Source organism: Astyanax mexicanus, chromosome 19, assembly GCF_023375975.1.
Source record: "Astyanax mexicanus isolate ESR-SI-001 chromosome 19, AstMex3_surface, whole genome shotgun sequence".
Classification (NCBI taxonomy): Eukaryota; Metazoa; Chordata; class Actinopteri; order Characiformes; family Acestrorhamphidae; genus Astyanax; species Astyanax mexicanus.
This window is the reverse complement of record NC_064426.1, coordinates 37,108,647-37,136,391: the sequence shown is the minus strand read 5'-3', so window position 1 is coordinate 37,136,391 and position 27,745 is coordinate 37,108,647. Positions and strand designations below refer to the sequence as shown.

Below are 27,745 nucleotides of genomic sequence, written 5' to 3'. Positions count from 1 at the left end.
AATGGTTTGTGTAAAACTCAGTCGGAAACGCCTTTACAACAAATTAATTTTCTTAACAGTGAAGAACAAGGGAATGCGGAAGCATTTCAGAACATTCCAGACCCAGAAATGTAGCTGTATATTACCTCAAAAAGCAAGACGAGGTGGCCGAGTGGTTAAGGCGATGGACTGCTAATCCATTGTGCTCTGCACGCGTGGGTTCGAATCCCACCTTCGTCGAATGCTTTGTTTAAAACTCAGTCGGAAACGCCTTTACAACAACTTAATTTTCTTTACAGTGAAGAGACAGGCATTGCAGAAACATTTCATAACATTCCAGTCACAGAAGCTTAACTGTATATAACCTCAAAAAGCAAGACGAGGTGGCCGAGTGGTTAAGGCGATGGACTGCTAATTCACTGTGCTCTGCACGCGTGGGTTCGAATCCCAACTTTGTCGAATGCTTTGTTTAAAACTCAGTCAGAAACGCCTCTACAACAACTTAATTTTCTTTACAGTGAAGAGCCAGGCAATGCAGAAACATTTCATAACATTCCAGTCGCAGAAGCTTAACTGTATATAACCTCAAAAAGCAAGACGAGGTGGCCGAGTGGTTAAAGCGATGGACTGCTAATCCATTGTGCTCTGCACGCGTGGGTTCGAATCCCACCTTCGTCGAATGCTTTGTTTAAAACTCAGTCGGAAACGCCTTTACAACAAATTAATTTTCTTAACAGTGAAGAACAAGGGAATGCGGAAGCATTTCAGAACATTCTAGACCCAGAAATGTAGCTGTATATTACCTCAAAAAGCAAGACGAGGTGGCCGAGTGGTTAAGGCGATGGGCTGCTAATCCATTGTGCTCTGCACGCGTGGGTTCGAATCCCACCTTTGTCGAATGCTTTGTTTAAAACTCAGTCGGAAACGCCTTTACAACAAATTAATTTTCTTTACAGTGAAGAGCCAGGCAATGCAGAAACATTTCATAACATTCCAGTCGCAGAAGCTTAACTGTATATAACCTCAAAAAGCAAGACGAGGTGGCCGAGTGGTTAAGGCGATGGACTGCTAATCTATTGTGCTCTGCACGCGTGGGTTCGAATCCCACCTTTGTCGAATGGTTTGTGTAAAACTCAGTCAGAAACGCCTTTACAACAAATTAATTTTCTTAACAGTGAAGAACAAGGGAATGCGGAAGCATTTCAGAACATTCCAGACCCAGAAATGTAGCTGTATATGACCTCAAAAAGCAAGACGAGGTGGCCGAGTGGTTAAGGCGATGCACTGCTAATCCATTGTGCTCTGCACGCGTGGGTTCGAATCCCACCTTCGTCGAATGCTTTGTTTAAAACTCAGTCGGAAACGCCTTTACAACAACTTAATTTTCTTTACAGTGAAGAGACAGGCAATGCAGAAACATTTTAAAACATTCCAGCCGCAGAAGCCTAACTGTATATTCACTCAAAAAGCAAGACGAGGTGGCCGAGTGGTTAAGGCGATGGACTGCTAATCCATTGTGCTCTGCACGCGTGGGTTCGAATCCCACCTTTGTCGAATGCTTTGTTTAAAACTCAGTCGGAAACGCCTTCACAACAAATTAATTTTCTTTACAGTGCAGAACAAGGGAATGCTGAAGCATTTCAGAACATTCCAGAACCAGAAATGTAGCTGTATATTACCTCAAAAAGCAAGACGAGGTGGCCGAGTGGTTAAGGCGATGGACTGCTAATCCATTGTGCTCTGCACGCGTGGGTTCGAATCCCACCTTTGTCGAATGCTTTGTTTAAAACTCAGTCGGAAACGCCTTTTCAACAAATTAATTTTCTTTACAGTGAAGAGCCAGGCAATGCAGAAACATTTCATAACATTCCAGTCGCAGAAGCTTAACTGTATATAACCTCAAAAAGCAAGACGAGGTGGCCGAGTGGTTAAGGCGATGGACTGCTAATCTATTGTGCTCTGCACGCGTGGGTTCGAATCCCACCTTTGTCGAATGGTTTGTGTAAAACTCAGTCAGAAACGCCTTTACAACAAATTAATTTTCTTAACAGTGAAGAACAAGGGAATGCGGAAGCATTTCAGAACATTCCAGACCCAGAAATGTAGCTGTATATTACCTCAAAAAGCAAGACGAGGTGGCCGAGTGGTTAAGGCGATGGACTGCTAATCCATTGTGCTCTGCACGCGTGGGTTAGAATCCCAACTTCGTCGAATGCTTTGTTTAAAACTCAGTCGGAAACGCCTTTACAACAACTTAATTTTCTTTACAGTGAAGAGACAGGCAATGCAGAAACATTTTAAAACATTCCAGCCGCAGAAGCCTAACTGTATATTCACTCAAAAAGCAAGACGAGGTGGCCGAGTGGTTAAGGCGATGGACTGCTAATCCATTGAGCTCTGCACGCGTGGGTTCGAATCCCACCTTTGTCGAATGCTTTGTTTAAAACTCAGTCGGAAACGCCTTTACAACAAATTAATTTTCTTAACAGTGAAGAACAAGGGAATGCGGAAGCATTTCAGAACATTCTAGACCTCAAAAAGCAAGACGAGGTGGCCGAGTGGTTAAGGCGATGGACTGCTAATCCATTGTGCTCTGCACGCGTGGGTTCGAATCCCACCTTCGTCGAATGTTTTGTGTAAAACTCAGTCGGAAACGCCTTCACAACAAATTAATTTTCTTTACAGTGCAGAACAAGGGAATGCTGAAGCATTTCAGAACATTGCAGACACAGAAATGTAGCTGTATATTCACTCAAAAAGCAAGACGAGGTGGCCGAGTGGTTAAGGCGATGGGCTGCTAATCCATTGTGCTCTGCATGCTTTCTTTACAGTGAAGAGCCAGGCAATCCAGAAACATTTCATAACATTCCAGTCGCAGAAGCCTAACTGTATATAACCTCAAAAAGCAAGACGAGGTGGCCGAGTGGTTAAGGCGATGGACTGCTAATCCATTGTGCTCTGCACGCGTGGGTTCGAATCCCACCTTCGTCGAATGCTTTGTTTAAAACTCAGTCGGAAACGCCTTTACAACAAATTAATTTTCTTTACAGTGAAGAGCCAGGCAATGCAGAAACATTTCATAACATTCCAGTCGCAGAAGCTTAACTGTATATAACCTCAAAAAGCAAGACGAGGTGGCCGAGTGGTTAAGGCGATGGACTGCTAATCTATTGTGCTCTGCACGCGTGGGTTCGAATCCCACCTTTGTCGAATGGTTTGTGTAAAACTCAGTAGGAAACACCTTTACAACAAATTAATTTTCTTAACAGTGAAGAACAAGGGAATGCGGAAGCATTTCAGAACATTCCAGACCCAGAAATGTAGCTGTATATTACCTCAAAAAGCAAGACGAGGTGGCCGAGTGGTTAAGGCGATGGACTGCTAATCCACTGTGCTCTGCACGCGTGGGTTCGAATCCCACCTGTGTCGAATGCTTTGTTTAAAACTCAGTCGGAAACGCCTTTACAACAACTTAATTTTCTTTACAGTGAAGAGCCAGGCAATCCAGAAACATTTCATAACATTCCAGTCGCAGAAGCCTAACTGTATATAACCTCAAAAAGCAAGACGAGGTGGCCGAGTGGTTAAGGCGATGGACTGCTAATCCATTGTGCTCTGCACGCGTGGGTTCGAATCCCACCTTCGTCGAATGCTTTGTTTAAAACTCAGTCGGAAACGCCTTTACAACAAATTAATTTTCTTTACAGTGAAGAGCCAGGCAATGCAGAAACATTTCATAACATTCCAGTCGCAGAAGCTTAACTGTATATAACCTCAAAAAGCAAGACGAGGTGGCCGAGTGGTTAAGGCGATGGACTGCTAATCTATTGTGCTCTGCACGCGTGGGTTCGAATCCCACCTTTGTCGAATGGTTTGTGTAAAACTCAGTAGGAAACACCTTTACAACAAATTAATTTTCTTAACAGTGAAGAACAAGGGAATGCGGAAGCATTTCAGAACATTCCAGACCCAGAAATGTAGCTGTATATTACCTCAAAAAGCAAGACGAGGTGGCCGAGTGGTTAAGGCGATGGACTGCTAATCCACTGTGCTCTGCACGCGTGGGTTCGAATCCCACCTGTGTCGAATGCTTTGTTTAAAACTCAGTCGGAAACGCCTTTACAACAACTTAATTTTCTTTACAGTGAAGAGCCAGGCAATCCAGAAACATTTCATAACATTCCAGTCGCAGAAGCCTAACTGTATATAACCTCAAAAAGCAAGACGAGGTGGCCGAGTGGTTAAGGCGATGGACTGCTAATCCATTGTGCTCTGCACGCGTGGGTTCGAATCCCACCTTCGTCGAATGCTTTGTTTAAAACTCAGTCGGAAACGCCTTTACAACAAAGTAATTTTCTTAACAGTGAAGAACAAGGGAATGCTGAAGCATTTCCGAACATTCCAGACCCAGAAATGTAGCTGTATATTGATTAAAAAAGCAAGACGAGGTGGCCGAGTGGTTAAGGTGATGGACTGCTAATTCACTGTGCTCTGCACGCGTGGGTTCGAATCCCACCTTTGTCGAATGCTTTGTTTAAAACTCAGTCGGAAACGCCTTTACAACAAATTAATTTTCTTTACAGTGAAGAGCCAGGCAATGCAGAAACATTTCATAACATTCCAGTCGCAGAAGCTTAACTGTATATAACCTCAAAAAGCAAGACGAGGTGGCCGAGTGGTTAAGGCGATGGACTGCTAATCTATTGTGCTCTGCACGCGTAGGTTCGAATCCCACCTTTGTCGAATGGTTTGTGTAAAACTCAGTCGGAAACGCCTTTACAACAAATTAATTTTCTTAACAGTGAAGAACAAGGGAATGCGGAAGCATTTCAGAACATTCCAGACCCAGAAATGTAGCTGTATATTACCTCAAAAAGCAAGACGAGGTGGCCGAGTGGTTAAGGCGATGGACTGCTAATCCATTGTGCTCTGCACGCGTGGGTTCGAATCCCACCTTCGTCGAATGCTTTGTTTAAAACTCAGTCGGAAACGCCTTTACAACAACTAAATTTTCTTTACAGTGAAGAGACAGGCATTGCAGAAACATTTCATAACATTCCAGTCACAGAAGCTTAACTGTATATAACCTCAAAAAGCAAGACGAGGTGGCCGAGTGGTTAAGGCGATGGACTGCTAATTCACTGTGCTCTGCACGCGTGGGTTCGAATCCCACCTTTGTCGAATGCTTTGTTTAAAACTCAGTCAGAAACGCCTCTACAACAACTTAATTTTCTTTACAGTGAAGAGCCAGGCAATGCAGAAACATTTCAGAACATTCCAGTCGCAGAAGCTTAACTGTATATAACCTCAAAAAGCAAGACGAGGTGGCCGAGTGGTTAAAGCGATGGACTGCTAATCCATTGTGCTCTGCACGCGTGGGTTCGAATCCCACCTTCGTCGAATGCTTTGTTTAAAACTCAGTCGGAAACGCCTTTACAACAAAGTAATTTTCTTAACAGTGAAGAACAAGGGAATGCTGAAGCATTTCCGAACATTCCAGACCCAGAAATGTAGCTGTATATTGATTAAAAAAGCAAGACGAGGTGGCCGAGTGGTTAAGGTGATGGACTGCTAATTCACTGTGCTCTGCACGCGTGGGTTCGAATCCCACCTTTGTCGAATGCTTTGTTTAAAACTCAGTCGGAAACGCCTTTACAACAAATTAATTTTCTTTACAGTGAAGAGCCAGGCAATGCAGAAACATTTCATAACATTCCAGTCGCAGAAGCTTAACTGTATATAACCTCAAAAAGCAAGACGAGGTGGCCGAGTGGTTAAGGCGATGGACTGCTAATCTATTGTGCTCTGCACGCGTAGGTTCGAATCCCACCTTTGTCGAATGGTTTGTGTAAAACTCAGTCGGAAACGCCTTTACAACAAATTAATTTTCTTAACAGTGAAGAACAAGGGAATGCGGAAGCATTTCAGAACATTCCAGACCCAGAAATGTAGCTGTATATTACCTCAAAAAGCAAGACGAGGTGGCCGAGTGGTTAAGGCGATGGACTGCTAATCCATTGTGCTCTGCACGCGTGGGTTCGAATCCCACCTTCGTCGAATGCTTTGTTTAAAACTCAGTCGGAAACGCCTTTACAACAACTAAATTTTCTTTACAGTGAAGAGACAGGCATTGCAGAAACATTTCATAACATTCCAGTCACAGAAGCTTAACTGTATATAACCTCAAAAAGCAAGACGAGGTGGCCGAGTGGTTAAGGCGATGGACTGCTAATTCACTGTGCTCTGCACGCGTGGGTTCGAATCCCACCTTTGTCGAATGCTTGGTTAAAACTCAGTCAGAAACGCCTCTACAACAACTTAATTTTCTTTACAGTGAAGAGCCAGGCAATGCAGAAACATTTCATAACATTCCAGTCGCAGAAGCTTAACTGTATATAACCTCAAAAAGCAAGACGAGGTGGCCGAGTGGTTAAAGCGATGGACTGCTAATCCATTGTGCTCTGCACGCGTGGGTTCGAATCCCACCTTCGTCGAATGCTTTGTTTAAAACTCAGTCGGAAACGCCTTTACAACAAATTAATTTTCTTAACAGTGAAGAACAAGGGAATGCGGAAGCATTTCAGAACATTCTAGACCCAGAAATGTAGCTGTATATTACCTCAAAAAGCAAGACGAGGTGGCCGAGTGGTTAAGGCGATGGACTGCTAATCCACTGTGCTCTGCACGCGTGGGTTGGAATCCCACCTTCGTCAAATGCTTTGTTTAAAACTCAGTCGGAAACGCCTTTACAACAAATTAATTTCCTTTACAGTGAAGAGCCAGGCAATGCAGAAACATTTCAGAACATTCCAGTCGCAGACGCCTAACTGTATATTACCTCAAAAAGCAAGACGAGGTGGCCGAGTGGTTAAGGTGATGGACTGCTAATCCATTGTGCTCTGCACGCGTGGGTTCGAATCCCACCTTCGTCGAATGCTTTGTTTAAAACTCAGTCGGAAACGCCTTTACAACAAATTAATTTTCTTAACAGTGAAGAACATGGGAATGCAGAAACATTTCATAACATTCCAGTCGCAGAATCTTAACTGTATATAACCTTAAAAAGCAAGACGAGGTGGCCGAGTGGTTAAGGCGATGGACTGCTAATCCATTGTGCTCTGCACGCGTGGGTTCGAATCCCACCTTCGTCGAATGCTTTGTTTAAAACTCAGTCGGAAACGCCTTTACAACAAAGTAATTTTCTTAACAGTGAAGAACAAGGGAATGCGGAAGCATTTCCGAACATTCCAGACCCAGAAATGTAGCTGTATATTGCCTAAAAATGCAAGACCAGGTGGCCGAGTGGTTAAGGTGATGGACTGCTAATTCACTGTGCTCTGCACGCGTGGGTTCGAATCCCACCTTTGTCGAATGCTTTGTTTAAAACTCAGTCGGAAACGCCTTTACAACAAATAAATTTTCTTTACAGTGAAGAGCCAGGCAATGCAGAATCATTTCATAACATTCCAGTCGCAGAAGCTTAACTGTATATAACCTCAAAAAGCAAGACGAGGTGGCCGAGTGGTTAAGCCGATGGACTGCTAATCTATTGTGCTCTGCACGCGTGGGTTCGAATCCCACCTTTGTCGAATGGTTTGTGTAAAACTCAGTCGGAAACGCCTTTACAACAAATTAATTTTCTTAACAGTGAAGAACAAGGGAATGCGGAAGCATTTCAGAACATTCCAGACCCAGAAATGTAGCTGTATATTACCTCAAAAAGCAAGACGAGGTGGCCGAGTGGTTAAGGCGATGGACTGCTAATCCATTGTGCTCTGCACGCGTGGGTTCGAATCCCACCTTCGTCGAATGCTTTGTTTAAAACTCAGTCGGAAACGCCTTTACAACAACTTAATTTTCTTTACAGTGAAGAGACAGGCATTGCAGAAACATTTCATAACATTCCAGTCACAGAAGCTTAACTGTATATAACCTCAAAAAGCAAGAAGAGGTGGCCGAGTGGTTAAGGCGATGGACTGCTAATTCACTGTGCTCTGCACGCGTGGGTTCGAATCCCAACTTTGTCGAATGCTTTGTTTAAAACTCAGTCAGAAACGCCTCTACAACAACTTAATTTTCTTTACAGTGAAGAGCCAGGCAATGCAGAAACATTTCATAACATTCCAGTCGCAGAAGCTTAACTGTATATAACCTCAAAAAGCAAGACGAGGTGGCCGAGTGGTTAAAGCGATGGACTGCTAATCCATTGTGCTCTGCACGCGTGGGTTCGAATCCCACCTTCGTCGAATGCTTTGTTTAAAACTCAGTCGGAAACGCCTTTACAACAAATTAATTTTCTTAACAGTGAAGAACAAGGGAATGCGGAAGCATTTCAGAACATTCTAGACCCAGAAATGTAGCTGTATATTACCTCAAAAAGCAAGACGAGGTGGCCGAGTGGTTAAGGCGATGGACTGCTAATCCACTGTGCTCTGCACGCGTGGGTTGGAATCCCACCTTCGTCAAATGCTTTGTTTAAAACTCAGTCGGAAACGCCTTTACAATAAATTAATTTTCTTAACCGTGAAGAACAACGGAACGTGGAAGCATTTCAGAACATTCCAGACCCAGAAATGTAGCTGTATTTTCACTCAAAAAGCAAGACGAGGTGGCCGAGTGGTTAAGGCGATGGACTGCTAATCCATTGTGCTCTGCACGCGTGGGTTCGAATCCCACCTTCGTCGAATGCTTTGTTTAAAACTCAGTCGGAAACGCCTTCACAACAAATTAATTTTCTTAACAGTGAAGAACAAGAGAATGCAGAAGCATTTCAGAACATTCCAGACCCAGAAATGTAGCTGTATATTCCCTAAAAAAGCAAGACGAGGAGGCCGGGTGGTTAAGGTGATGGACTGCTAATCCATTGTGCTCTGCACGCGTGGGTTCGAATCCCACCTTCGTCGAATGCTTTGTTTAAAACTCAGTCGGAAACGCCTTTACAACAAATTAATTTTCTTAACAGTGAAGAACATGGGAATGCAGAAACATTTCATAACATTCCAGTCGCAGAATCTTAACTGTATATAACCTTAAAAAGCAAGACGAGGTGGCCGAGTGGTTAAGGCGATGGACTGCTAATCCATTGTGCTCTGCACGCGTGGGTTCGAATCCCACCTTCGTCGAGGATTTTGTGTAAAACTCAGTCGGAAACGCCTTTACAACAAATTAATTTTCTTAACAGTGAAGAACAAGGGAATGCGGAAGCATTTCAGAACATTCCAGACCCAGAAATGTAGCTGTATATTACCTCAAAAAGCAAGACGAGGTGGCCGAGTGGTTAAGGCGATGGACTGCTAATCCATTGTGCTCTGCACGCGTGGGTTCGAATCCCACCTTCGTCGAATGCTTTGTTTAAAACTCAGTCGGAAACGCCTTTACAACAACTTAATTTTCTTTACAGTGAAGAGACAGGCATTGCAGAAACATTTCATAACATTCCAGTCACAGAAGCTTAACTGTATATAACCTCAAAAAGCAAGACGAGGTGGCCGAGTGGTTAAGGCGATGGACTGCTAATTCACTGTGCTCTGCACGCGTGGGTTCGAATCGCAACTTTGTCGAATGCTTTGTTTAAAACTCAGTCAGAAACGCCTCTACAACAACTTAATTTTCTTTACAGTGAAGAGCCAGGCAATGCAGAAACATTTCATAACATTCCAGTCGCAGAAGCTTAACTGTATATAACCTCAAAAAGCAAGACGAGGTGGCCGAGTGGTTAAAGCGATGGACTGCTAATCCATTGTGCTCTGCACGCGTGGGTTCGAATCCCACCTTCGTCGAATGCTTTGTTTAAAACTCAGTCGGAAACGCCTTTACAACAAATTAATTTTCTTAACAGTGAAGAACAAGGGAATGCGGAAGCATTTCAGAACATTCTAGACCCAGAAATGTAGCTGTATATTACCTCAAAAAGCAAGACGAGGTGGCCGAGTGGTTAAGGCGATGGACTGCTAATCCACTGTGCTCTGCACGCGTGGGTTGGAATCCCCCCTTTGTCAAATGCTTTGTTTAAAACTCAGTCGGAAACGCCTTTACAATAAATTAATTTTCTTAACAGTGAAGAACAACGGAACGTGGAAGCATTTCAGAACATTCCAGACCCAGAAATGTAGCTGTATTTTCCCTCAAAAAGCAAGACGAGGTGGCCGAGTGGTTAAGGCGATGGACTGCTAATCCATTGTGCTCTGCACGCGTGGGTTCGAATCCCACCTTCGTCGAATGCTTTGTTTAAAACTCAGTCGGAAACGCCTTTACAACAAAGTAATTTTCTTAACAGTGAAGAACAAGGGAATGCGGAAGCATTTCCGAACATTCCAGACCCAGAAATGTAGCTGTATATTGCCTAAAAATGCAAGACCAGGTGGCCGAGTGGTTAAGGTGATGGACTGCTAATTCACTGTGCTCTGCACGCGTGGGTTCGAATCCCACCTTTGTCGAATGCTTTGTTTAAAACTCAGTCGGAAACGCCTTTACAACAAATAAATTTTCTTTACAGTGAAGAGCCAGGCAATGCAGAAACATTTCATAACATTCCAGTCGCAGAAGCTTAACTGTATATAACCTCAAAAAGCAAGACGAGGTGGCCGAGTGGTTAAGCCGATGGACTGCTAATCTATTGTGCTCTGCACGCGTGGGTTCGAATCCCACCTTTGTCGAATGGTTTGTGTAAAACTCAGTCGGAAACGCCTTTACAACAAATTAATTTTCTTAACAGTGAAGAACAAGGGAATGCGGAAGCATTTCAGAACATTCCAGACCCAGAAATGTAGCTGTATATTACCTCAAAAAGCAAGACGAGGTGGCCGAGTGGTTAAGGCGATGGACTGCTAATCCATTGTGCTCTGCACGCGTGGGTTCGAATCCCACCTTCGTCGAATGCTTTGTTTAAAACTCAGTCGGAAACGCCTTTACAACAACTTAATTTTCTTTACAGTGAAGAGACAGGCATTGCAGAAACATTTCATAACATTCCAGTCACAGAAGCTTAACTGTATATAACCTCAAAAAGCAAGAAGAGGTGGCCGAGTGGTTAAGGCGATGGACTGCTAATTCACTGTGCTCTGCACGCGTGGGTTCGAATCCCAACTTTGTCGAATGCTTTGTTTAAAACTCAGTCAGAAACGCCTCTACAACAACTTAATTTTCTTTACAGTGAAGAGCCAGGCAATGCAGAAACATTTCATAACATTCCAGTCGCAGAAGCTTAACTGTATATAACCTCAAAAAGCAAGACGAGGTGGCCGAGTGGTTAAAGCGATGGACTGCTAATCCATTGTGCTCTGCACGCGTGGGTTCGAATCCCACCTTCGTCGAATGCTTTGTTTAAAACTCAGTCGGAAACGCCTTTACAACAAATTAATTTTCTTAACAGTGAAGAACAAGGGAATGCGGAAGCATTTCAGAACATTCTAGACCCAGAAATGTAGCTGTATATTACCTCAAAAAGCAAGACGAGGTGGCCGAGTGGTTAAGGCGATGGACTGCTAATCCACTGTGCTCTGCACGCGTGGGTTGGAATCCCACCTTCGTCAAATGCTTTGTTTAAAACTCAGTCGGAAACGCCTTTACAATAAATTAATTTTCTTAACCGTGAAGAACAACGGAACGTGGAAGCATTTCAGAACATTCCAGACCCAGAAATGTAGCTGTATTTTCACTCAAAAAGCAAGACGAGGTGGCCGAGTGGTTAAGGCGATGGACTGCTAATCCATTGTGCTCTGCACGCGTGGGTTCGAATCCCACCTTCGTCGAATGCTTTGTTTAAAACTCAGTCGGAAACGCCTTCACAACAAATTAATTTTCTTAACAGTGAAGAACAAGAGAATGCAGAAGCATTTCAGAACATTCCAGACCCAGAAATGTAGCTGTATATTCCCTAAAAAAGCAAGACGAGGAGGCCGGGTGGTTAAGGTGATGGACTGCTAATCCATTGTGCTCTGCACGCGTGGGTTCGAATCCCACCTTCGTCGAATGCTTTGTTTAAAACTCAGTCGGAAACGCCTTTACAACAAATTAATTTTCTTAACAGTGAAGAACATGGGAATGCAGAAACATTTCATAACATTCCAGTCGCAGAATCTTAACTGTATATAACCTTAAAAAGCAAGACGAGGTGGCCGAGTGGTTAAGGCGATGGACTGCTAATCCATTGTGCTCTGCACGCGTGGGTTCGAATCCCACCTTCGTCGAGGATTTTGTGTAAAACTCAGTCGGAAACGCCTTTACAACAAATTAATTTTCTTAACAGTGAAGAACAAGGGAATGCGGAAGCATTTCAGAACATTCCAGACCCAGAAATGTAGCTGTATATTACCTCAAAAAGCAAGACGAGGTGGCCGAGTGGTTAAGGCGATGGACTGCTAATCCATTGTGCTCTGCACGCGTGGGTTCGAATCCCACCTTCGTCGAATGCTTTGTTTAAAACTCAGTCGGAAACGCCTTTACAACAACTTAATTTTCTTTACAGTGAAGAGACAGGCATTGCAGAAACATTTCATAACATTCCAGTCACAGAAGCTTAACTGTATATAACCTCAAAAAGCAAGACGAGGTGGCCGAGTGGTTAAGGCGATGGACTGCTAATTCACTGTGCTCTGCACGCGTGGGTTCGAATCGCAACTTTGTCGAATGCTTTGTTTAAAACTCAGTCAGAAACGCCTCTACAACAACTTAATTTTCTTTACAGTGAAGAGCCAGGCAATGCAGAAACATTTCATAACATTCCAGTCGCAGAAGCTTAACTGTATATAACCTCAAAAAGCAAGACGAGGTGGCCGAGTGGTTAAAGCGATGGACTGCTAATCCATTGTGCTCTGCACGCGTGGGTTCGAATCCCACCTTCGTCGAATGCTTTGTTTAAAACTCAGTCGGAAACGCCTTTACAACAAATTAATTTTCTTAACAGTGAAGAACAAGGGAATGCGGAAGCATTTCAGAACATTCTAGACCCAGAAATGTAGCTGTATATTACCTCAAAAAGCAAGACGAGGTGGCCGAGTGGTTAAGGCGATGGACTGCTAATCCACTGTGCTCTGCACGCGTGGGTTGGAATCCCCCCTTCGTCAAATGCTTTGTTTAAAACTCAGTCGGAAACGCCTTTACAATAAATTAATTTTCTTAACAGTGAAGAACAACGGAACGTGGAAGCATTTCAGAACATTCCAGACCCAGAAATGTAGCTGTATTTTCCCTCAAAAAGCAAGACGAGGTGGCCGAGTGGTTAAGGCGATGGACTGCTAATCCATTGTGCTCTGCACGCGTGGGTTCGAATCCCACCTTCGTCGAATGCTTTGTTTAAAACTCAGTCGGAAACGCCTTTACAACAAATTAATTTTCTTTACAGTGAAGAGCCAGGCAATGCAGAAACATTTCATAACATTCCAGTCGCAGAAGCTTAACTGTATATAACCTCAAAAAGCAAGACGCGTGGGTTCGAATCCCACCTTCGTCGAATGTTTTGTGTAAAACTCAGTCGGAAACGCTTTCACAACAAATTAATTTTCTTTACAGTGCAGAACAAGGGAATGCTGAAGCATTTCAGAACATTGCAGACACAGAAATGTAGCTGTATATTCACTCAAAAAGCAAGACGAGGTGGCCGAGTGGTTAAGGCGATGGGCTGCTAATCCATTGTGCTCTGCATGCTTTCTTTACAGTGAAGAGCCAGGCAATCCAGAAACATTTCATAACATTCCAGTCGCAGAAGCCTAACTGTATATAACCTCAAAAAGCAAGACGAGGTGGAAGAACAAGGGAATGCGGAAGCATTTCAGAACATTCTAGACCTCAAAAAGCAAGACGAGGTGGCCGAGTGGTTAAGGCGATGGACTGCTAATCCATTGTACTCTGCGTCGTGGGTTCGAATCCCACCTTCGTCGAATGTTTTGTGTAAAACTCAGTCGGAAACGCTTTCACAACAAATTAATTTTCTTTACAGTGCAGAACAAGGGAATGCTGAAGCATTTCAGAACATTGCAGACACAGAAATGTAGCTGTATATTCACTCAAAAAGCAAGACGAGGTGGCCGAGTGGTTAAGGCGATGGGCTGCTAATCCATTGTGCTCTGCACGCGTGGGTTCGAATCCCACCTTCGTCGAATGTTTTGTGTAAAACTCAGTCGGAAACGCCTTCACAACAAATTAATTTTCTTTACAGTGCAGAACAAGGGAATGCTGAAGCATTTCAGAACATTGCAGACACAGAAATGTAGCTGTATATTCACTCAAAAAGCAAGACGAGGTGGCCGAGTGGTTAAGGCGATGGGCTGCTAATCCATTGTGCTCTGCATGCTTTCTTTACAGTGAAGAGCCAGGCAATCCAGAAACATTTCATAACATTCCAGTCGCAGAAGCCTAACTGTATATAACCTCAAAAAGCAAGACGAGGTGGAAGAACAAGGGAATGCGGAAGCATTTCAGAACATTCTAGACCTCAAAAAGCAAGACGAGGTGGCCGAGTGGTTAAGGCGATGGACTGCTAATCCATTGTACTCTGCACGCGTGGGTTCGAATCCCACCTTCGTCGAATGTTTTGTGTAAAACTCAGTCGGAAACGCTTTCACAACAAATTAATTTTCTTTACAGTGCAGAACAAGGGAATGCTGAAGCATTTCAGAACATTGCAGACACAGAAATGTAGCTGTATATTCACTCAAAAAGCAAGACGAGGTGGCCGAGTGGTTAAGGCGATGGGCTGCTAATCCATTGTGCTCTGCATGCTTTCTTTACAGTGAAGAGCCAGGCAATCCAGAAACATTTCATAACATTCCAGTCGCAGAAGCCTAACTGTATATAACCTCAAAAAGCAAGACGAGGTGGCCGAGTGGTTAAGGCGATGGACTGCTAATCCATTGTGCTCTGCACGCGTGGGTTCGAATCCCACCTTCGTCGAATGCTTTGTTTAAAACTCAGACGGAAACGCCTTTACAACAAAGTAATTTTCTTAACAGTGAAGAACAAGGGAATGCGGAAGCATTTCCGAACATTCCAGACCCAGAAATGTAGCTGTATATTGCCTAAAAAAGCAAGACCAGGTGGCCGAGTGGTTAAGGTGATGGACTGCTAATTCACTGTGCTCTGCACGCGTGGGTTCGAATCCCACCTTTGTCGAATGCTTTGTTTAAAACTCAGTCGGAAACGCCTTTACAACAAATTAATTTTCTTTACAGTGAAGAGCCAGGCAATGCAGAAACATTTCATAACATTCCAGTCGCAGAAGCTTAACTGTATATAACCTCAAAAAGCAAGACGAGGTGGCCGAGTGGTTAAGGCGATGGACTGCTAATCTATTGTGCTCTGCACGCGTGGGTTCGAATCCCACCTTTGTCGAATGGTTTGTGTAAAACTCAGTCGGAAACACCTTTACAACAAATTAATTTTCTTAACAGTGAAGAACAAGGGAATGCGGAAGCATTTCAGAACATTCCAGACCCAGAAATGTAGCTGTATATTACCTCAAAAAGCAAGACGAGGTGGCCGAGTGGTTAAGGCGATGGACTGCTAATCCACTGTGCTCTGCACGCGTGGGTTCGAATCCCACCTGTGTCGAATGCTTTGTTTAAAACTCAGTCGGAAACGCCTTTACAACAACTTAATTTTCTTTACAGTGAAGAGCCAGGCAATCCAGAAACATTTCATAACATTCCAGTCGCAGAAGCCTAACTGTATATAACCTCAAAAAGCAAGACGAGGTGGCCGAGTGGTTAAGGCGATGGACTGCTAATCCATTGTGCTCTGCACGCGTGGGTTCGAATCCCACCTTCGTCGAATGCTTTGTTTAAAACTCAGTCGGAAACGCCTTTACAACAAATTAATTTTCTTAACAGTGAAGAACAAGGGAATGCGGAAGCATTTCAGAACATTCCAGACCCAGAAATGTAGCTGTATATTACCTCAAAAAGCAAGACGAGGTGGCCGAGTGGTTAAGGCGATGGACTGCTAATCCATTGTGCTCTGCACGCGTGGGTTCGAATCCCACCTTCGTCGAATGCTTTGTTTAAAACTCAGTCGGAAACGCCTTTACAACAACTTAATTTCCTTTACAGTGAAGAGACAGGCATTGCAGAAACATTTCATAACATTCCAGTCACAGAAGCTTAACTGTATATAACCTCAAAAAGCAAGACGAGGTGGCCGAGTGGTTAAGGCGATGGACTGCTAATTCACTGTGCTCTGCACGCGTGGGTTCGAATCCCACCTTTGTCGAATGCTTTGTTTAAAACTCAGTCAGAAACGCCTCTACAACAACTTAATTTTCTTTACAGTGAAGAGCCAGGCAATGCAGAAACATTTCATAACATTCCAGTCGCAGAAGCTTAACTGTATATAACCTCAAAAAGCAAGACGAGGTGGCCGAGTGGTTAAAGCGATGGACTGCTAATCCATTGTGCTCTGCACGCGTGGGTTCGAATCCCACTTTCGTCGAATGCTTTGTTTAAAACTCAGTCGGAAACGCCTTTACAACAAATTAATTTTCTTAACAGTGAAGAACAAGGGAATGCGGAAGCATTTCAGAACATTCCAGACCCAGAAATGTAGCTGTATATTACCTCAAAAAGCAAGACGAGGTGGCCGAGTGGTTAAGGCGATGGACTGCTAATCCATTGTGCTCTGCACGCGTGGGTTCGAATCCCACCTTCGTCGAATGCTTTGTTTAAAACTCAGTCGGAAACGCCTTTACAACAACTTAATTTTCTTTACAGTGAAGAGACAGGCAATGCAGAAACATTTTAAAACATTCCAGCCGCAGAAGCCTAACTGTATATTCACTCAAAAAGCAAGACGAGGTGGCCGAGTGGTTAAGGCGATGGACTGCTAATCCATTGTGCTCTGCACGCGTGGGTTCGAATCCCACCTTTGTCGAATGCTTTGTTTAAAACTCAGTCGGAAACGCCTTTACAACAAATTAATTTTCTTAACAGTGAAGAACAAGGGAATGCGGAAGCATTTCAGAACATTCTAGACCCAGTAATGTAGCTGTATATTACCTCAAAAAGCAAGACGAGGTGGCCGAGTGGTTAAGGCGATGGACTGCTAATCCACTGTGCTCTGCACGCGTGGGTTCGAATCCCACCTGTGTCGAATGCTTTGTTTAAAACTCAGTCGGAAACGCCTTTACAACAACTTAATTTTCTTTACAGTGAAGAGCCAGGCAATCCAGAAACATTTCATAACATTCCAGTCGCAGAAGCCTAACTGTATATAACCTCAAAAAGCAAGACGAGGTGGCCGAGTGGTTAAGGCGATGGACTGCTAATCCATTGTGCTCTGCACGCGTGGGTTCGAATCCCACCTTCGTCGAATGCTTTGTTTAAAACTCAGTCGGAAACGCCTTTACAACAAATTAATTTTCTTAACAGTGAAGAACAAGGGAATGCGGAAGCATTTCAGAACATTCCAGACCCAGAAATGTAGCTGTATATTACCTCAAAAAGCAAGACGAGGTGGCCGAGTGGTTAAGGCGATGGACTGCTAATCCATTGTGCTCTGCACGCGTGGGTTCGAATCCCACCTTCGTCGAATGCTTTGTTTAAAACTCAGTCGGAAACGCCTTTACAACAACTTAATTTCCTTTACAGTGAAGAGACAGGCATTGCAGAAACATTTCATAACATTCCAGTCACAGAAGCTTAACTGTATATAACCTCAAAAAGCAAGACGAGGTGGCCGAGTGGTTAAGGCGATGGACTGCTAATTCACTGTGCTCTGCACGCGTGGGTTCGAATCCCACCTTTGTCGAATGCTTTGTTTAAAACTCAGTCAGAAACGCCTCTACAACAACTTAATTTTCTTTACAGTGAAGAGCCAGGCAATGCAGAAACATTTCATAACATTCCAGTCGCAGAAGCTTAACTGTATATAACCTCAAAAAGCAAGACGAGGTGGCCGAGTGGTTAAAGCGATGGACTGCTAATCCATTGTGCTCTGCACGCGTGGGTTCGAATCCCACTTTCGTCGAATGCTTTGTTTAAAACTCAGTCGGAAACGCCTTTACAACAAATTAATTTTCTTAACAGTGAAGAACAAGGGAATGCGGAAGCATTTCAGAACATTCTAGACCCAGTAATGTAGCTGTATATTACCTCAAAAAGCAAGACGAGGTGGCCGAGTGGTTAAGGCGATGGACTGCTAATCCACTGTGCTCTGCACGCGTGGGTTGGAATCCCACCTTCGTCAAATGCTTTGTTTAAAACTCAGTCGGAAACGCCTTTACAACAAATTAATTTCCTTTACAGTGAAGAGCCAGGCAATGCAGAAACATTTCAGAACATTCCAGTCGCAGACGCCTAACTGTATATTACCTCAAAAAGCAAGACGAGGTGGCCGAGTGGTTAAGGCGATGGACTGCTAATCCATTGTGCTCTGCACGCGTGGGTTCGAATCCCACCTTCGTCGAATGCTTTGTTTAAAACTCAGTCGGAAACGCCTTTACAACAAATTAATTTTCTTAACAGTGAAGAACATGGGAATGCAGAAACATTTCATAACATTCCAGTCGCAGAATCTTAACTGTATATAACCTTAAAAAGCAAGACGAGGTGGCCGAGTGGTTAAGGCGATGGACTGCTAATCCATTGTGCTCTGCACGCGTGGGTTCGAATCCCACCTTCGTCGAGGATTTTGTGTAAAACTCAGTCGGAAACGCCTTTACAACAAATTAATTTTCTTAACAGTGAAGAACAAGGGAATGCGGAAGCATTTCAGAACATTCCAGACCCAGAAATGTAGCTGTATATTACCTCAAAAAGCAAGACGAGGTGGCCGAGTGGTTAAGGCGATGGACTGCTAATCCATTGTGCTCTGCACGCGTGGGTTCGAATCCCACCTTCGTCGAATGCTTTGTTTAAAACTCAGTCGGAAACGCCTTTACAACAACTTAATTTTCTTTACAGTGAAGAGACAGGCATTGCAGAAACATTTCATAACATTCCAGTCACAGAAGCTTAACTGTATATAACCTCAAAAAGCAAGACGAGGTGGCCGAGTGGTTAAGGCGATGGACTGCTAATTCACTGTGCTCTGCACGCGTGGGTTCGAATCCCAACTTTGTCGAATGCTTTGTTTAAAACTCAGTCAGAAACGCCTCTACAACAACTTAATTTTCTTTACAGTGAAGAGCCAGGCAATGCAGAAACATTTCATAACATTCCAGTCGCAGAAGCTTAACTGTATATAACCTCAAAAAGCAAGACGAGGTGGCCGAGTGGTTAAAGCGATGGACTGCTAATCCATTGTGCTCTGCACGCGTGGGTTCGAATCCCACCTTCGTCGAATGCTTTGTTTAAAACTCAGTCGGAAACGCCTTTACAACAAATTAATTTTCTTAACAGTGAAGAACAAGGGAATGCGGAAGCATTTCAGAACATTCTAGACCCAGAAATGTAGCTGTATATTACCTCAAAAAGCAAGACGAGGTGGCCGAGTGGTTAAGGCGATGGACTGCTAATCCACTGTGCTCTGCACGCGTGGGTTGGAATCCCCCCTTCGTCAAATGCTTTGTTTCAAACTCAGTCGGAAACGCCTTTACAATAAATTAATTTTCTTAACAGTGAAGAACAACGGAACGTGGAAGCATTTCAGAACATTCCAGACCCAGAAATGTAGCTGTATTTTCCCTCAAAAAGCAAGACGAGGTGGCCGAGTGGTTAAGGCGATGGACTGCTAATCCATTGTGCTCTGCACGCGTGGGTTCGAATCCCACCTTCGTCGAATGCTTTGTTTAAAACTCAGTCGGAAACGCCTTTACAACAAATTAATTTTCTTTACAGTGAAGAGCCAGGCAATGCAGAAACATTTCATAACATTCCAGTCGCAGAAGCTTAACTGTATATAACCTCAAAAAGCAAGACGAGGTGGCCGAGTGGTTAAGGCGATGGACTGCTAATCTATTGTGCTCTGCACGCGTGGGTTCGAATCCCACCTTTGTCGAATGGTTTGTGTAAAACTCAGTCAGAAACGCCTTTACAACAAATTAATTTTCTTAACAGTGAAGAACAAGGGAATGCGGAAGCATTTCAGAACATTCCAGACCCAGAAATGTAGCTGTATATTACCTCAAAAAGCAAGACGAGGTGGCCGAGTGGTTAAGGCGATGGACTGCTAATCCATTGTGCTCTGCACGCGTGGGTTCGAATCCCACCTTTGTCGAATGCTTTGTTTAAAACTCAGTCGGAAACGCCTTTACAACAAATTAATTTTCTTAACAGTGAAGAACAAGGGAATGCGGAAGCATTTCAGAACATTCTAGACCTCAAAAAGCAAGACGAGGTGGCCGAGTGGTTAAGGCGATGGACTGCTAATCCATTGTGCTCTGCACGCGTGGGTTCGAATCCCACCTTCGTCGAATGTTTTGTGTAAAACTCAGTCGGAAACGCTTTCACAACAAATTAATTTTCTTTACAGTGCAGAACAAGGGAATGCTGAAGCATTTCAGAACATTGCAGACACAGAAATGTAGCTGTATATTCACTCAAAAAGCAAGACGAGGTGGCCGAGTGGTTAAGGCGATGGGCTGCTAATCCATTGTGCTCTGCATGCTTTCTTTACAGTGAAGAGCCAGGCAATCCAGAAACATTTCATAACATTCCAGTCGCAGAAGCCTAACTGTATATAACCTCAAAAAGCAAGACGAGGTGGCCGAGTGGTTAAGGCGATGGACTGCTAATCCATTGTGCTCTGCACGCGTGGGTTCGAATCCCACCTTCGTCGAATGCTTTGTTTAAAACTCAGTCGGAAACGCCTTTACAACAAAGTAATTTTCTTAACAGTGAAGAACAAGGGAATGCGGAAGCATTTCCGAACATTCCAGACCCAGAAATGTAGCTGTATATTGCCTAAAAAAGCAAGACCAGGTGGCCGAGTGGTTAAGGTGATGGACTGCTAATTCACTGTGCTCTGCACGCGTGGGTTCGAATCCCACCTTTGTCGAATGCTTTGTTTAAAACTCAGTCGGAAACGCCTTTACAACAAATTAATTTTCTTTACAGTGAAGAGCCAGGCAATGCAGAAACATTTCATAACATTCCAGTCGCAGAAGCTTAACTGTATATAACCTCAAAAAGCAAGACGAGGTGGCCGAGTGGTTAAGGCGATGGACTGCTAATCTATTGTGCTCTGCACGCGTGGGTTCGAATCCCACCTTTGTCGAATGGTTTGTGTAAAACTCAGTCGGAAACACCTTTACAACAAATTAATTTTCTTAACAGTGAAGAACAAGGGAATGCGGAAGCATTTCAGAACATTCCAGACCCAGAAATGTAGCTGTATATTACCTCAAAAAGCAAGACGAGGTGGCCGAGTGGTTAAGGCGATGGACTGCTAATCCACTGTGCTCTGCACGCGTGGGTTCGAATCCCACCTGTGTCGAATGCTTTGTTTAAAACTCAGTCGGAAACGCCTTTACAACAACTTAATTTTCTTTACAGTGAAGAGCCAGGCAATCCAGAAACATTTCATAACATTCCAGTCGCAGAAGCCTAACTGTATATAACCTCAAAAAGCAAGACGAGGTGGCCGAGTGGTTAAGGCGATGGACTGCTAATCCATTGTGCTCTGCACGCGTGGGTTCGAATCCCACCTTCGTCGAATGCTTTGTTTAAAACTCAGTCGGAAACGCCTTTACAACAAATTAATTTTCTTAACAGTGAAGAACAAGGGAATGCGGAAGCATTTCAGAACATTCCAGACCCAGAAATGTAGCTGTATATTACCTCAAAAAGCAAGACGAGGTGGCCGAGTGGTTAAGGCGATGGACTGCTAATCCATTGTGCTCTGCACGCGTGGGTTCGAATCCCACCTTCGTCGAATGCTTTGTTTAAAACTCAGTCGGAAACGCCTTTACAACAACTTAATTTCCTTTACAGTGAAGAGACAGGCATTGCAGAAACATTTCATAACATTCCAGTCACAGAAGCTTAACTGTATATAACCTCAAAAAGCAAGACGAGGTGGCCGAGTGGTTAAGGCGATGGACTGCTAATTCACTGTGCTCTGCACGCGTGGGTTCGAATCCCACCTTTGTCGAATGCTTTGTTTAAAACTCAGTCAGAAACGCCTCTACAACAACTTAATTTTCTTTACAGTGAAGAGCCAGGCAATGCAGAAACATTTCATAACATTCCAGTCGCAGAAGCTTAACTGTATATAACCTCAAAAAGCAAGACGAGGTGGCCGAGTGGTTAAAGCGATGGACTGCTAATCCATTGTGCTCTGCACGCGTGGGTTCGAATCCCACTTTCGTCGAATGCTTTGTTTAAAACTCAGTCGGAAACGCCTTTACAACAAATTAATTTTCTTAACAGTGAAGAACAAGGGAATGCGGAAGCATTTCAGAACATTCTAGACCCAGTAATGTAGCTGTATATAACCTCAAAAAGCAAGACGAGGTGGCCGAGTGGTTAAGGCGATGGACTGCTAATTCACTGTGCTCTGCACGCGTGGGTTCGAATCCCACCTTTGTCGAATGCTTTGTTTAAAACTCAGTCAGAAACGCCTCTACAACAACTTAATTTTCTTTACAGTGAAGAGCCAGGCAATGCAGAAACATTTCATAACATTCCAGTCGCAGAAGCTTAACTGTATATAACCTCAAAAAGCAAGACGAGGTGGCCGAGTGGTTAAAGCGATGGACTGCTAATCCATTGTGCTCTGCACGCGTGGGTTCGAATCCCACTTTCGTCGAATGCTTTGTTTAAAACTCAGTCGGAAACACCTTTACAACAAATTAATTTTCTTAACAGTGAAGAACAAGGGAATGCGGAAGCATTTCAGAACATTCTAGACCCAGTAATGTAGCTGTATATTACCTCAAAAAGCAAGACGAGGTGGCCGAGTGGTTAAGGCGATGGACTGCTAATCCACTGTGCTCTGCACGCGTGGGTTTGAATCCCACCTTCGTCAAATGCTTTGTTTAAAACTCAGTCGGAAACGCCTTTACAACAAATTAATTTCCTTTACAGTGAAGAGCCAGGCAATGCAGAAACATTTCAGAACATTCCAGTCGCAGACGCCTAACTGTATATTACCTCAAAAAGCAAGACGAGGTGGCCGAGTGGTTAAGGCGATGGACTGCTAATCCATTGTGCTCTGCACGCGTGGGTTCGAATCCCACCTTCGTCGAATGCTTTGTTTAAAACTCAGTCGGAAACGCCTTCACAATAAATTAATTTTCTTAACAGTGAAGAACAAGAGAATGCAGAAGCATTTCAGAACATTCCAGACCCAGAAATGTAGCTGTATATTCCCTAAAAAAGCAAGACGAGGAGGCCGGGTGGTTAAGGTGATGGACTGCTAATCCACTGTGCTCTGCACGCGTGGGTTCGAATCCCACTTTTGTCGAATGCTTTGTTTAAAAATCAGTCGGAAACGCCTTTACAACAACTTAATTTTCTTTACAGTGAAGAGCCAGGCAATGCAGAAAAATTTCATAACATTCCAGTCGCAGAAGCTTAACTGTATATAACCTCAAAAAGCAAGACGAGGTGGCCGAGTGGTTAAGGCGATGGACTGCTAATCCATTGTGCTCTGCACGCGTGGGTTCGAATCCCACCTTCGTCGAATGTTTTGTGTAAAACTCAGTCGGAAACGCCTTCACAACAAATTAATTTTCTTAACAGTGAAGAACAAGGGAATGCGGAAGCATTTAAGAACATTCCAGAACCAGAAATGTAGCTGTATATTACCTCAAAAAGCAAGACGAGGTGGCCGAGTGGTTAAGGCGATGGACTGCTAATCCATTGTGCTCTGCACGCGTGGGTTCGAATCCCACCTTCGTCGAATGCTTTGTTTAAAACTCAGTCGGAAACGCCTTTACAACAAAGTAATTTTCTTAACAGTGAAGAACACGGGAATGCGGAAGCATTTCCGAACATTCCAGACCCAGAAATGTAGCTGTATATTGCCTAAAAAAGCAAGACCAGGTGGCCGAGTGGTTAAGGTGATGGACTGCTAATTCACTTTGCTCTGCACGCGTGGGTTCGAATCCCACCTTTGTCGAATGCTTTGTTTAAAACTCAGTCGGAAACGCCTTTACAACAAATTAATTTTCTTTACAGTGAAGAGCCAGGCAATGCAGAAACATTTCATAACATTCCAGTCGCAGAAGCTTAACTGTATATAACCTCAAAAAGCAAGACGAGGTGGCCGAGTGGTTAAGGCGATGGACTGCTAATCTATTGTGCTCTGCACGCGTGGGTTCGAATCCCACCTTTGTCGAATGGTTTGTGTAAAACTCAGTCAGAAACGCCTTTACAACAAATTAATTTTCTTAACAGTGAAGAACAAGGGAATGCGGAAGCATTTCAGAACATTCCAGACCCAGAAATGTAGCTGTATATTACCTCAAAAAGCAAGACGAGGTGGCCGAGTGGTTAAGGCGATGGACTGCTAATCCATTGTGCTCTTCACGCGTGGGTTCGAATCCCACCTTCGTCGAATGCTTTGTTTAAAACTCAGTCGGAAACGCCTTTACAACAACTTAATTTTCTTTACAGTGAAGAGACAGGCAATGCAGAAACATTTCATAACATTCCAGTCGCAGAAGCTTAACTGTATATAACCTCAAAAAGCAAGACGAGGTGGCCGAGTGGTTAAGGCGATGGACTGCTAATCCATTGTTCTCTGCACGCGTGGGTTCGAATCCCACCTTCGTCGTATATTTTGTGTAAAACTCAGTCGGAAACGCCTTTACAACAAATTAATTTTCTTAACAGTGAAGAACAAGGGAATGCAGTAGCATTTCAGAACATTCCAGACCCAGAAATGTAGCTGTATATTCCCTAAAAAAGCAAGACGAGGTGGCCGAGTGGTTAAGGTGATGGACTGCTAATCCACTGTGCTCTGCACGCGTGGGTTCGAATCCCACCTTTGTCGAATGCTTTGTTTAAAACTCAGTCGGAAACGCCTTTACAACAAATTAATTTTCTTTACAGTGCAGAACAAGGGAATGCTGAAGCATTTCAGAACATTGCAGACACAGAAATGTAGCTGTATATTCACTCAAAAAGCAAGACGAGGTGGCCGAGTGGTTAAGGCGATGGGCTGCTAATCCATTGTGCTCTGCACGCGTGGGTTCGAATCCCACCTTTGTCGAATGCTTTGTTTAAAACTCAGTCGGAAACGCCTTTACAACAACTTAATTTTCTTTACAGTGAAGAGCCAGGCAATGCTGAAACATTTCATAACATTCCAGTCGCAGAAGCTTAACTGTATATAACCTCAAAAAGCAAGACGAGGTGGCCGAGTGGTTAAGGCGATGGACTGCTAATCTATTGTGCTCTGCACGCGTGGGTTCGAATCCCACCTTTGTCGAATGGTTTGTGCAAAAATCAGTCGGAAATGCCTTTACAACAAATTAATTTTCTTAACAGTGAAGAACAAGGGAATGCGGAAGCATTTCAGAACATTCCAGACCCAGAAATGTAGCTGTATATTACCTCAAAAAGCAAGACGAGGTGGCCGAGTGGTTAAGGCGATGGACTGCTAATCCATTGTGCTCTGCACGCGTGGGTTCGAATCCCACCTTCGTCGAATGCTTTGTTTAAAACTCAGTCGGAAACGCCTTTACAACAACTTAATTTTCTTTACAGTGAAGAGACAGGCATTGCAGAAACATTTCAAAACATTCCAGTCACAGAAGCTTAACTGTATATAACTTCAAAAAGCAAGACGAGGTGGCCGAGTGGTTAAGGCGATGGACTGCTAATTCACTGTGCTCTGCACGCGTGGGTTCGAATCCCACCTTTGTCGAATGCTTTGTTTAAAACTCAGTCAGAAACGCCTCTACAACAACTTAATTTTCTTTACAGTGAAGAGCCAGGCAATGCAGAAACATTTCATAACATTCCAGTCGCAGAAGCTTAACTGTATATAACCTCAAAAAGCAAGACGAGGTGGCCGAGTGGTTAAAGCGATGGACTGCTAATCCATTGTGCTCTGCACACGTGGGTTCGAATCCCACCTTCGTCGAATGCTTTGTTTAAAACTCAGTCGGAAACGCCTTTACAACAAATTAATTTTCTTAACAGTGAAGAACAAGGGAATGCGGAAGCATTTCAGAACATTCTAGACCCAGAAATGTAGCTGTATATTACCTCAAAAAGCAAGACGAGGTGGCCGAGTGGTTAAGGCGATGGACTGCTAATCCACTGTGCTCTGCACGCGTGGGTTGGATTCCCACCTTCGTCAAATGCTTTGTTTAAAACTCAGTCGGAAACGCCTTTACAACAAATTAATTTCCTTTACAGTGAAGAGCCAGGCAATGCAGAAACATTTCAGAACATTCCAGTCGCAGACGCCTAACTGTATATTACCTCAAAAAGCAAGACGAGGTGGCAGAGTGGTTAAGGTGATGGACTGCTAATCCATTGTGCTCTGCACGCGTGGGTTCGAATCCCACCTTCGTCGAATGCTTTGTTTAAAACTCAGTCGGAAACGCCTTTACAACAAATTAATTTTCTTAACAGTGAAGAACATGGGAATGCAGAAACATTTCATAACATTCCAGTCGCAGAATCTTAACTGTATATAACCTTAAAAAGCAAGACGAGGTGGCTGAGTGGTTAAGGCGATGGACTGCTAATCCATTGTGCTCTGCACGCGTGGGTTCGAATCCCACCTTCGTCGAGGATTTTGTGTAAAACTCAGTCGGAAATGCCTTTACAATAAATTAATTTTCTTAACAGTGAAGAACAACGGAACGTGGAAGCATTTCAGAACATTCCAGACCCAGAAATGTAGCTGTATTTTCCCTCAAAAAGCAAGACGAGGTGGCCGAGTGGTTAAGGCGATGGAATGCTAATCCATTGTGCTCTGCACGCGTGGGTTCGAATCCAACCTTCGTCGAATGCTTTGTTTAAAACTCAGTCGGAAACGCCTTCACAACAAATTAATTTTCTTAACAGTGAAGAACAAGAGAATGCAGAAGCATTTCAGAACATTCCAGACCCAGAAATGTAGCTGTATATTCCATAAAAAAGCAAGACGAGGAGGCCGGGTGGTTAAGGTGATGGACTGCTAATCCACTGTGCTCTGCACGCGTGGGTTCGAATCCCACTTTTGTCGAATGCTTTGTTTAAAAATCAGTCGGAAACGCCTTTACAACAACTTAATTTTCTTTACAGTGAAGAGCCAGGCAATGCAGAAAAATTTCATAACATTCCAGTCGCAGAAGCTTAACTGTATACAACCTCAAAAAGCAAGACGAGGTGGCCGAGTGGTTAAGGCGATGGACTGCTAATCCATTGTGCTCTGCACGCGTGGGTTCGAATCCCACCTTCGTCGAATGTTTTGTGTAAAACTCAGTCGGAAACGCCTTCACAACAAATTAATTTTCTTAACAGTGAAGAACAAGGGAATGCGGAAGCATTTAAGAACATTCCAGAACCAGAAATGTAGCTGTATATTACCTCAAAAAGCAAGACGAGGTTGCCGAGTGGTTAAGGCGATGGACTGCTAATCCATTGTGCTCTGCACGCGTGGGTTCGAATCCCACCTTCGTCGAATGATTTGTTTAAAACTCAGTCGGAAACGCCTTTACAACAAAGTAATTTTCTTAACAGTGAAGAACAAGGGAATGCGGAAACATTTCCGAACATTCCAGACCCAGAAATGTAGCTGTATATTGCCTAAAAAAGCAAGACCAGGTGGCCGAGTGGTTAAGGTGATGGACTGCTAATTCACTGTGCTCTGCACGCGTGGGTTCGAATCCCACCTTTGTCGAATGCTTTGTTTAAAACTCAGTCGGAAACGCCTTTACAACAAATTAATTTTC

At 43.7% G+C, this 27,745-nt stretch overlaps 1 long non-coding RNA gene and 77 other non-coding genes across 78 annotated transcripts in view; 77 read left to right on the top strand and 1 right to left on the bottom strand.

Annotated features, from left to right (window-relative positions):
• The window catches only part of LOC125784476 (uncharacterized), a 109,709-nt gene that overhangs the window by 32,918 nt on the left and 49,046 nt on the right, over positions 1 to 27,745 (bottom strand). The window lies entirely within an intron of this gene.
• Positions 138 to 219, top strand: trnas-gcu (transfer RNA serine (anticodon GCU)). The gene has a single exon. It is a non-coding gene; the product is annotated as a tRNA-Ser (tRNA).
• On the top strand, positions 576 to 657 carry trnas-gcu (transfer RNA serine (anticodon GCU)). The gene has a single exon. It is a non-coding gene; the product is annotated as a tRNA-Ser (tRNA).
• trnas-gcu (transfer RNA serine (anticodon GCU)) lies at positions 795 to 876 on the top strand. The gene has a single exon. It is a non-coding gene; the product is annotated as a tRNA-Ser (tRNA).
• On the top strand, positions 1,014 to 1,095 carry trnas-gcu (transfer RNA serine (anticodon GCU)). Its single transcript has one exon. It is a non-coding gene; the product is annotated as a tRNA-Ser (tRNA).
• Positions 1,233 to 1,314, top strand: trnas-gcu (transfer RNA serine (anticodon GCU)). The gene has a single exon. It is a non-coding gene; the product is annotated as a tRNA-Ser (tRNA).
• trnas-gcu (transfer RNA serine (anticodon GCU)) lies at positions 1,452 to 1,533 on the top strand. The gene has a single exon. It is a non-coding gene; the product is annotated as a tRNA-Ser (tRNA).
• trnas-gcu (transfer RNA serine (anticodon GCU)) lies at positions 1,671 to 1,752 on the top strand. Its single transcript has one exon. It is a non-coding gene; the product is annotated as a tRNA-Ser (tRNA).
• On the top strand, positions 1,890 to 1,971 carry trnas-gcu (transfer RNA serine (anticodon GCU)). The gene has a single exon. It is a non-coding gene; the product is annotated as a tRNA-Ser (tRNA).
• trnas-gcu (transfer RNA serine (anticodon GCU)) lies at positions 2,328 to 2,409 on the top strand. Its single transcript has one exon. It is a non-coding gene; the product is annotated as a tRNA-Ser (tRNA).
• On the top strand, positions 2,524 to 2,605 carry trnas-gcu (transfer RNA serine (anticodon GCU)). Its single transcript has one exon. It is a non-coding gene; the product is annotated as a tRNA-Ser (tRNA).
• trnas-gcu (transfer RNA serine (anticodon GCU)) lies at positions 2,889 to 2,970 on the top strand. The gene has a single exon. It is a non-coding gene; the product is annotated as a tRNA-Ser (tRNA).
• Positions 3,108 to 3,189, top strand: trnas-gcu (transfer RNA serine (anticodon GCU)). Its single transcript has one exon. It is a non-coding gene; the product is annotated as a tRNA-Ser (tRNA).
• On the top strand, positions 3,546 to 3,627 carry trnas-gcu (transfer RNA serine (anticodon GCU)). The gene has a single exon. It is a non-coding gene; the product is annotated as a tRNA-Ser (tRNA).
• On the top strand, positions 3,765 to 3,846 carry trnas-gcu (transfer RNA serine (anticodon GCU)). Its single transcript has one exon. It is a non-coding gene; the product is annotated as a tRNA-Ser (tRNA).
• Positions 4,203 to 4,284, top strand: trnas-gcu (transfer RNA serine (anticodon GCU)). The gene has a single exon. It is a non-coding gene; the product is annotated as a tRNA-Ser (tRNA).
• On the top strand, positions 4,860 to 4,941 carry trnas-gcu (transfer RNA serine (anticodon GCU)). Its single transcript has one exon. It is a non-coding gene; the product is annotated as a tRNA-Ser (tRNA).
• Positions 5,298 to 5,379, top strand: trnas-gcu (transfer RNA serine (anticodon GCU)). Its single transcript has one exon. It is a non-coding gene; the product is annotated as a tRNA-Ser (tRNA).
• trnas-gcu (transfer RNA serine (anticodon GCU)) lies at positions 5,955 to 6,036 on the top strand. Its single transcript has one exon. It is a non-coding gene; the product is annotated as a tRNA-Ser (tRNA).
• Positions 6,392 to 6,473, top strand: trnas-gcu (transfer RNA serine (anticodon GCU)). The gene has a single exon. It is a non-coding gene; the product is annotated as a tRNA-Ser (tRNA).
• On the top strand, positions 6,830 to 6,911 carry trnas-gcu (transfer RNA serine (anticodon GCU)). Its single transcript has one exon. It is a non-coding gene; the product is annotated as a tRNA-Ser (tRNA).
• Positions 7,049 to 7,130, top strand: trnas-gcu (transfer RNA serine (anticodon GCU)). The gene has a single exon. It is a non-coding gene; the product is annotated as a tRNA-Ser (tRNA).
• trnas-gcu (transfer RNA serine (anticodon GCU)) lies at positions 7,706 to 7,787 on the top strand. The gene has a single exon. It is a non-coding gene; the product is annotated as a tRNA-Ser (tRNA).
• trnas-gcu (transfer RNA serine (anticodon GCU)) lies at positions 8,144 to 8,225 on the top strand. Its single transcript has one exon. It is a non-coding gene; the product is annotated as a tRNA-Ser (tRNA).
• trnas-gcu (transfer RNA serine (anticodon GCU)) lies at positions 8,582 to 8,663 on the top strand. Its single transcript has one exon. It is a non-coding gene; the product is annotated as a tRNA-Ser (tRNA).
• On the top strand, positions 9,020 to 9,101 carry trnas-gcu (transfer RNA serine (anticodon GCU)). The gene has a single exon. It is a non-coding gene; the product is annotated as a tRNA-Ser (tRNA).
• On the top strand, positions 9,239 to 9,320 carry trnas-gcu (transfer RNA serine (anticodon GCU)). Its single transcript has one exon. It is a non-coding gene; the product is annotated as a tRNA-Ser (tRNA).
• trnas-gcu (transfer RNA serine (anticodon GCU)) lies at positions 9,677 to 9,758 on the top strand. Its single transcript has one exon. It is a non-coding gene; the product is annotated as a tRNA-Ser (tRNA).
• Positions 10,115 to 10,196, top strand: trnas-gcu (transfer RNA serine (anticodon GCU)). Its single transcript has one exon. It is a non-coding gene; the product is annotated as a tRNA-Ser (tRNA).
• trnas-gcu (transfer RNA serine (anticodon GCU)) lies at positions 10,772 to 10,853 on the top strand. Its single transcript has one exon. It is a non-coding gene; the product is annotated as a tRNA-Ser (tRNA).
• trnas-gcu (transfer RNA serine (anticodon GCU)) lies at positions 11,210 to 11,291 on the top strand. Its single transcript has one exon. It is a non-coding gene; the product is annotated as a tRNA-Ser (tRNA).
• trnas-gcu (transfer RNA serine (anticodon GCU)) lies at positions 11,648 to 11,729 on the top strand. The gene has a single exon. It is a non-coding gene; the product is annotated as a tRNA-Ser (tRNA).
• trnas-gcu (transfer RNA serine (anticodon GCU)) lies at positions 12,086 to 12,167 on the top strand. Its single transcript has one exon. It is a non-coding gene; the product is annotated as a tRNA-Ser (tRNA).
• On the top strand, positions 12,305 to 12,386 carry trnas-gcu (transfer RNA serine (anticodon GCU)). Its single transcript has one exon. It is a non-coding gene; the product is annotated as a tRNA-Ser (tRNA).
• Positions 12,743 to 12,824, top strand: trnas-gcu (transfer RNA serine (anticodon GCU)). The gene has a single exon. It is a non-coding gene; the product is annotated as a tRNA-Ser (tRNA).
• On the top strand, positions 13,181 to 13,262 carry trnas-gcu (transfer RNA serine (anticodon GCU)). The gene has a single exon. It is a non-coding gene; the product is annotated as a tRNA-Ser (tRNA).
• trnas-gcu (transfer RNA serine (anticodon GCU)) lies at positions 13,776 to 13,856 on the top strand. Its single transcript has one exon. It is a non-coding gene; the product is annotated as a tRNA-Ser (tRNA).
• trnas-gcu (transfer RNA serine (anticodon GCU)) lies at positions 13,994 to 14,075 on the top strand. Its single transcript has one exon. It is a non-coding gene; the product is annotated as a tRNA-Ser (tRNA).
• Positions 14,422 to 14,503, top strand: trnas-gcu (transfer RNA serine (anticodon GCU)). The gene has a single exon. It is a non-coding gene; the product is annotated as a tRNA-Ser (tRNA).
• Positions 14,787 to 14,868, top strand: trnas-gcu (transfer RNA serine (anticodon GCU)). The gene has a single exon. It is a non-coding gene; the product is annotated as a tRNA-Ser (tRNA).
• trnas-gcu (transfer RNA serine (anticodon GCU)) lies at positions 15,225 to 15,306 on the top strand. Its single transcript has one exon. It is a non-coding gene; the product is annotated as a tRNA-Ser (tRNA).
• trnas-gcu (transfer RNA serine (anticodon GCU)) lies at positions 15,663 to 15,744 on the top strand. Its single transcript has one exon. It is a non-coding gene; the product is annotated as a tRNA-Ser (tRNA).
• On the top strand, positions 15,882 to 15,963 carry trnas-gcu (transfer RNA serine (anticodon GCU)). Its single transcript has one exon. It is a non-coding gene; the product is annotated as a tRNA-Ser (tRNA).
• Positions 16,320 to 16,401, top strand: trnas-gcu (transfer RNA serine (anticodon GCU)). Its single transcript has one exon. It is a non-coding gene; the product is annotated as a tRNA-Ser (tRNA).
• On the top strand, positions 16,539 to 16,620 carry trnas-gcu (transfer RNA serine (anticodon GCU)). The gene has a single exon. It is a non-coding gene; the product is annotated as a tRNA-Ser (tRNA).
• Positions 16,758 to 16,839, top strand: trnas-gcu (transfer RNA serine (anticodon GCU)). Its single transcript has one exon. It is a non-coding gene; the product is annotated as a tRNA-Ser (tRNA).
• trnas-gcu (transfer RNA serine (anticodon GCU)) lies at positions 17,196 to 17,277 on the top strand. The gene has a single exon. It is a non-coding gene; the product is annotated as a tRNA-Ser (tRNA).
• On the top strand, positions 17,415 to 17,496 carry trnas-gcu (transfer RNA serine (anticodon GCU)). The gene has a single exon. It is a non-coding gene; the product is annotated as a tRNA-Ser (tRNA).
• trnas-gcu (transfer RNA serine (anticodon GCU)) lies at positions 17,853 to 17,934 on the top strand. Its single transcript has one exon. It is a non-coding gene; the product is annotated as a tRNA-Ser (tRNA).
• trnas-gcu (transfer RNA serine (anticodon GCU)) lies at positions 18,291 to 18,372 on the top strand. The gene has a single exon. It is a non-coding gene; the product is annotated as a tRNA-Ser (tRNA).
• On the top strand, positions 18,510 to 18,591 carry trnas-gcu (transfer RNA serine (anticodon GCU)). The gene has a single exon. It is a non-coding gene; the product is annotated as a tRNA-Ser (tRNA).
• On the top strand, positions 18,729 to 18,810 carry trnas-gcu (transfer RNA serine (anticodon GCU)). Its single transcript has one exon. It is a non-coding gene; the product is annotated as a tRNA-Ser (tRNA).
• Positions 19,167 to 19,248, top strand: trnas-gcu (transfer RNA serine (anticodon GCU)). Its single transcript has one exon. It is a non-coding gene; the product is annotated as a tRNA-Ser (tRNA).
• On the top strand, positions 19,605 to 19,686 carry trnas-gcu (transfer RNA serine (anticodon GCU)). The gene has a single exon. It is a non-coding gene; the product is annotated as a tRNA-Ser (tRNA).
• On the top strand, positions 19,824 to 19,905 carry trnas-gcu (transfer RNA serine (anticodon GCU)). Its single transcript has one exon. It is a non-coding gene; the product is annotated as a tRNA-Ser (tRNA).
• On the top strand, positions 20,043 to 20,124 carry trnas-gcu (transfer RNA serine (anticodon GCU)). The gene has a single exon. It is a non-coding gene; the product is annotated as a tRNA-Ser (tRNA).
• On the top strand, positions 20,239 to 20,320 carry trnas-gcu (transfer RNA serine (anticodon GCU)). The gene has a single exon. It is a non-coding gene; the product is annotated as a tRNA-Ser (tRNA).
• On the top strand, positions 20,604 to 20,685 carry trnas-gcu (transfer RNA serine (anticodon GCU)). Its single transcript has one exon. It is a non-coding gene; the product is annotated as a tRNA-Ser (tRNA).
• On the top strand, positions 21,042 to 21,123 carry trnas-gcu (transfer RNA serine (anticodon GCU)). The gene has a single exon. It is a non-coding gene; the product is annotated as a tRNA-Ser (tRNA).
• trnas-gcu (transfer RNA serine (anticodon GCU)) lies at positions 21,480 to 21,561 on the top strand. Its single transcript has one exon. It is a non-coding gene; the product is annotated as a tRNA-Ser (tRNA).
• Positions 21,699 to 21,780, top strand: trnas-gcu (transfer RNA serine (anticodon GCU)). Its single transcript has one exon. It is a non-coding gene; the product is annotated as a tRNA-Ser (tRNA).
• trnas-gcu (transfer RNA serine (anticodon GCU)) lies at positions 22,137 to 22,218 on the top strand. Its single transcript has one exon. It is a non-coding gene; the product is annotated as a tRNA-Ser (tRNA).
• trnas-gcu (transfer RNA serine (anticodon GCU)) lies at positions 22,575 to 22,656 on the top strand. The gene has a single exon. It is a non-coding gene; the product is annotated as a tRNA-Ser (tRNA).
• trnas-gcu (transfer RNA serine (anticodon GCU)) lies at positions 22,794 to 22,875 on the top strand. The gene has a single exon. It is a non-coding gene; the product is annotated as a tRNA-Ser (tRNA).
• Positions 23,013 to 23,094, top strand: trnas-gcu (transfer RNA serine (anticodon GCU)). Its single transcript has one exon. It is a non-coding gene; the product is annotated as a tRNA-Ser (tRNA).
• trnas-gcu (transfer RNA serine (anticodon GCU)) lies at positions 23,451 to 23,532 on the top strand. Its single transcript has one exon. It is a non-coding gene; the product is annotated as a tRNA-Ser (tRNA).
• trnas-gcu (transfer RNA serine (anticodon GCU)) lies at positions 23,670 to 23,751 on the top strand. Its single transcript has one exon. It is a non-coding gene; the product is annotated as a tRNA-Ser (tRNA).
• Positions 24,108 to 24,189, top strand: trnas-gcu (transfer RNA serine (anticodon GCU)). Its single transcript has one exon. It is a non-coding gene; the product is annotated as a tRNA-Ser (tRNA).
• On the top strand, positions 24,327 to 24,408 carry trnas-gcu (transfer RNA serine (anticodon GCU)). The gene has a single exon. It is a non-coding gene; the product is annotated as a tRNA-Ser (tRNA).
• trnas-gcu (transfer RNA serine (anticodon GCU)) lies at positions 24,546 to 24,627 on the top strand. Its single transcript has one exon. It is a non-coding gene; the product is annotated as a tRNA-Ser (tRNA).
• Positions 24,984 to 25,065, top strand: trnas-gcu (transfer RNA serine (anticodon GCU)). The gene has a single exon. It is a non-coding gene; the product is annotated as a tRNA-Ser (tRNA).
• On the top strand, positions 25,203 to 25,284 carry trnas-gcu (transfer RNA serine (anticodon GCU)). Its single transcript has one exon. It is a non-coding gene; the product is annotated as a tRNA-Ser (tRNA).
• On the top strand, positions 25,422 to 25,503 carry trnas-gcu (transfer RNA serine (anticodon GCU)). The gene has a single exon. It is a non-coding gene; the product is annotated as a tRNA-Ser (tRNA).
• On the top strand, positions 25,860 to 25,941 carry trnas-gcu (transfer RNA serine (anticodon GCU)). The gene has a single exon. It is a non-coding gene; the product is annotated as a tRNA-Ser (tRNA).
• On the top strand, positions 26,298 to 26,379 carry trnas-gcu (transfer RNA serine (anticodon GCU)). Its single transcript has one exon. It is a non-coding gene; the product is annotated as a tRNA-Ser (tRNA).
• trnas-gcu (transfer RNA serine (anticodon GCU)) lies at positions 26,517 to 26,598 on the top strand. Its single transcript has one exon. It is a non-coding gene; the product is annotated as a tRNA-Ser (tRNA).
• Positions 27,174 to 27,255, top strand: trnas-gcu (transfer RNA serine (anticodon GCU)). The gene has a single exon. It is a non-coding gene; the product is annotated as a tRNA-Ser (tRNA).
• trnas-gcu (transfer RNA serine (anticodon GCU)) lies at positions 27,393 to 27,474 on the top strand. Its single transcript has one exon. It is a non-coding gene; the product is annotated as a tRNA-Ser (tRNA).